Here is a 5387-nt window from a genome sequence, read left to right as displayed (position 1 = left end):
AAAAATTAGCCGGGTGTGATGGTAGGTGCCTGTAGTCCCAGCTACTCAGGAGGCTGAGACAGGAGAATCACTTGAACCCGAGAGGCAGAGGTTGCAGTGAGCTGAGATCCCACCATTGCACTCCAGCCATGGCAACAGAGTGAGACTCCACCTCAAAAACAAACAAACAGACAAAAAAAAAAAAAAAAAAAAACCCACATGGACAGAGCTGCTTAACACCGTGAAAACCCATCTCTTGCATCAGAATGACTTGGATGTGAGACATAGAGTCAAAGGAGGTCATTTCAGAGCTTTCAAACTACCCATCTGACAAGGGATTTATAACCAGAATATATAAGGAGCTCAAACAACCGTAGAGAAAAAAAAATCTAATAATTCAATTAAAAATGAGCAAAATATTTGAATAGACATTTCTCTAAAGAAGACATACAAATGACAAACAGGCAAATAAAAGTTACTCAACATAATTGATCAACAGAGAAATGCCAATGAAAACTGCCATGAGATATGATATCATCTCAGTTAAAATGGCTTATATCCAAAAAACAAGCAATAACAAATCCTGGTGAGGACATGGAGCAAAAGGAACCCTTATACACTGCTGTTGGAAATGTAAATTAGTACAATCAATATGAAGAACAGTTTGGAGATCACTCAAAAGAATAAAAATGCAGCTGCCATATGATTCAACAATCTCACTGCTGAGTATACATACTCACCAAAGAGGAAATCAGTATATCAAAGAGATCTGCACTCTCATGTTTGTTGCAGCATTAGTCACAGTAGCCAAGATTTCAAAGCAACCTAAGTGTCTGACATCAGCTTTCAATTATTGCATGTTCTTAGATGTAAAGGAAATATGGTTCATATACACAGTCTATTACTATTCAGCCATTAAGAAAATAAGATTCAGTCATTTGCAACAACATGGATGGAACTGGATATCATTATGTCAGGTGATATAAACCAGGAACAGAAAGACAAACTTCACATGTTCTCACTTATTTGTGGGATCTAAAAATCAAAACAATTGCACTTATGAAGATATAGAGTATAACACGGTTACTAGAGGCTGGGAAGGGAAGTGGGAGTTGGGTAAAAATTGGGATGGTTAATTGGTACAAGATAATAATTAGAATGAATGAATAAGATATTTGATAGCACAACAGGGTTACTATAGTCAATAATAACTTACTTGCATGTTTTAAAACTAATATAAGTAGATTGTAACAGAAAAGATAAATGCTTGAGGGAATGGATATCCTATTTTTCATGATATAATTATTACCATTGCATGCCTGTATCAAAATATCTCATGTACACCCATAAATATATACATCTACTATGTTCCCATAGAAATTAAAAATTAAAAATAACAACAACAACAAAAAAAAGAGTATGTTGCTCTAGTATTTTTGCCTGGAGTGATCTGTTTTCATCTGTTAGGTATAATTATTAGTGTTAAGCCCTTCACTTTCCGTTTAAAATTTCTGGTTTTCTTATTTATCATTGAAAGTTGTAGTACTGAAGTTTCCAAATGTTCCAGACCATTATTGCAGAGCTTTCCATTTCTCTCTTAAATTCTATTTCATATGTTTAGGATCCCTGATATTTGTTACATATATATATAGTATTGTTATATATCTTATTGTGAATTGATACTTTATCATTATATAATGTTTCCATTTGTCTCTTATAATAGTTTTCAATTTAAACTCTACTTTAATGTTGATATCACCACTCCTTTGCTTTTTCCATTACTGTTTGCACCAATATTTTTTTTCATCTTATCTCTTTCAAACTTTGCATGTTCTTAAATATAAAATGAATATATTAAAGTGTGCATATAGTTGAGAGTGCTTTTAATCCATTGTGCGAGTCTATGTCTTTTGATTAGAGTTGAATAAATAATGGTTTAAATTTATAATTGATAGGGAAGATTTATTATTGCCATTTAAAATAATTTGTTTTCTGTATGTTTTTTTTTTTTTTTTTTTTTTTTTTTGAGACGGTGTCTTGCTCTGTCGCCCAGGCTGGAGTGCAGTGGCCGGATCTCAGCTCACTGCAAGCTCCGCCTCCCGGGTTCACGCCATTCTCCTGCCTCAGCCTCCCGAGTAGCTGGGACTACAGGCGCCCGCCACCTCGCCCGGCTAGTTTTTTGTATTTTTTAGTAGAGACGGGGTTTCACCGTGTTAGCCAGGATGGTCTCGATCTCCTGACCTTGTGATCCGCCCGTCTCGGCCTCCCAAAGTGCTGGGATTACAGGCTTGAGCCACCGCGCCCGGCCTTCTGTATGTCTTATAGCTATTTTGTGCCTCCTCTTTTTTCTAATGCCTTCCTTTGTGGATAGTTGATTTTTTTAATTGACACATTTTTATTCCCTTCTTATTTCCTTTTGTGTTTATTTTATAGATATGTCCTTTGTGGTTACCTTGGTGATTATCCATAATATCCTACATATATGAAAAATTATTTTGAATTAATACTACTTTAATTTAAATCATATACACAAATTATCTTTCTTCATGTCATTGATTTACAAATGTCATATTAATATATTTTCTGACTATTAATGTAGGTTTCAAATTTCTTTTATAATTTTTTCTTTTAAATCCCGTAGAGGAATAAAAAATAGTTATAAACCAAAATGCAAAAAAAGATAGTTTTGGTGTGTCTTTCATGTATGTATCCTTAACAGAAATTTTTATATTTTGTTTGGCTTTAAGTTATTGTCTATACATCCTTTTATGCCTACATGAAAGACTCCCTTCAGCATTTCTCTTAGTACAGATCTCGTGATAATGCACTGTCTCAGCTTTTATTTATTGATAATGTCTTATTTCTTCCTCATTTTGAAGTACAGCTTTGCCCTGGATTAAATACTTCGTTGAGACGTTTTTTGTTTGTTTGTTTGCGCGTTTGTTTTTTTTCTTTTAACACTGCAGATATATCTCCTTCCAGACTGGAAGGCTCACCTAAATTATCTGATAATTTTATTAAAGATAACTTGTGCATAATTAGTCACTTTTCTCTTGCTGTTTACAAGATTCTATTTTATATTTGGCTTTTGCAACTTTGATTATTATTCATCTTGCTGTGGGTCCCTTTGGATGTTTTTTTAACTTGGAGCTTCTTGTATTTTTATATCCATGTTGTAAAATCAGATTTTGAATTTCTTATCATTATTTTAAAAATACTCTATGCCGTTTTTCCCACTTCTTTTTTAAGATTACTGTAATGAACATATTGGTCTGCTTGATGGTCTCTCATAAATGTCTTAGACTCTGTTCATGTTCTTAATTATTATTTTATTTGGCTTTGCTCCTCAGATTTACTAACTTCCAATGTTCTACCTTCAAGTTTACTAATTCTTTATTCTTCTGGTTTGAGTCTGATGTTGAGCTTCTTTACTAAACTTTTCAATTCAGTTATTTTTCCTCTCAGCTATAGAATTTCTGTTTTGTTCTGTTTTATAATTTATATCTCACTGTTGGCATATTCACTTTTATATATGATTTTTCTAATACTTTTTCTTTTTTTGTGTTCTTTAAATTTAAGCATACTATAAAGAGTTGTTACAAGGAATTTTTCGAATAAGTCCTAAATTTTGGTCAATTCATAGAGATTTATTTCAGTCCTTTAGAATATTTTTTCTTGTTTTTTATGTTTTGCAATTTTTGTTGAAAATTTGACATTTGAAATAACAGCTATTCTTCCAGTTTTCACAATTTGACTCTATGTTAGGTGAAACCTTCACTATCAGGCCAGTGTGAAGGATTTATGTTTCTCAGGTCTTCTCTCGGCATGTTTATTTCCTGTGCCTGTGTCTGTGCTTTTTTCTAATTCCCTCCATATAAATGTCTATGCTGCTTTCCTCATCTTATCTCTTAGTTAAGTGATACAGAATCTGGTTCTGCAAGCAGGTCATAGACAGAGCAAAAATTTGCAAACAATTTCTCTGAGGAAGAAATTCAAGAAATTTGACTACTTCCTTCCAAAAATGCCACACAAGGGAGGGAGTGACACAAGGCCACAGAATTGCTTGTCTTTATGAGTGTGACTTCTTGTTGATTGGGCATTTGCTTAACTGTTACAATTCATTGACTGTATTCTGGGGCTCCTGCAAAGTTATTTTAGTCAGTTTACAGTTTATAACTTGATGTTTCTGTGGGGGGCCAAAGAACCTGGAGCTTCCCAAACTGCCATTTTGCCAAAAGCTTGGAAGGCTCTTGTTATCTACTTCTGAAAGCTTTATGAAATTACTGTAATAAAGATAGTGTATTTTGGAGAAGGAGAGAAATATTTGTCAGTAGAACAGAAAGGAAGAGGAACAGAGGAAGATCAGAGTAGACCCACTAAAATATGGACCATGGAGCTTTACAATAGTACAAAGGATTTTATGGGGGAAAAAAATGATCTTTTCAACATACGTTGCATATCTCCATACAAAGACATTAATCATAACAATATTCATACTATTCGCACGTTACAAAAACTAACTCAGATATATTATAGACCTAAATATAAAACATAATCTTATAAAATTTCTAGAAAACACTGACTTTGGGTTCAGCAAATATTTCTTAGATGCAACACTAAAAGCACAATTTATAATAAAAAGTTCATGTACTGGACTTTATAAATATTAAAAGTATTCACTTTTTTTCTTTAAGTTCTGGGATACATGTGCAGAATGTGCATGTTTGTTACATAAGTACGCATGTGCCATGGTGGTTTACTGCACCTATCAACCCATCGCCTAGGTTTTAAGCCCCACATGCATTAGATATTCGTCCTGATGATCTCCCTCCCCTCACCATCCCCCATGACAGGCCCTGGTATGCGTTGTTTCCTTCCCTGTTTCCATGTGTTCTCATTGTTGAACTTCTACTTCTGAGTGAAACATGCTGTGTTTGGTTTTCCGTTCCTGTGTTAGTTTGCTGAAGATAATGGCTTCCAGCTTCATCCATGTCCTTGCAGAAGATATAATCTCATTCCTTTTTTATGGCTGCATAGTACTCCATGCTGTATATGTACCACATTTTCTTTATCCAGTCTGTAGTCAATGAGCATTTAGGTTGGTTCCATGTCTTTGCTATTGTGAATAGTGCTGCAATAAATATACATGTGCATGTATCAGTTCCAGATACTTGAGGAATTGCCACACTGTCTTCCACAATGGTTGAACTAATTTACATTTCCACCAACAGCATAAAACTGTTTCTATTTTTCCACAGCCTCACCAGCATCTGTTGTTTCTTGACTTTTTAATAATCACCATTCTGACTGGCGGGAGATGGTATCTCACTGTGGTTTTGATTCGCATGTCTCTAATGATCAGGGATATTGAGCTTTTTTTTTGTATGATTGTTGGCTGAATAATGCAT

The sequence above is a fragment of the Piliocolobus tephrosceles genome, chromosome 12 (genome assembly GCF_002776525.5).
Source record: "Piliocolobus tephrosceles isolate RC106 chromosome 12, ASM277652v3, whole genome shotgun sequence".
NCBI classification, from domain to species: Eukaryota; Metazoa; Chordata; class Mammalia; order Primates; family Cercopithecidae; genus Piliocolobus; species Piliocolobus tephrosceles.
This window is presented reverse-complemented; position numbering follows the sequence as displayed.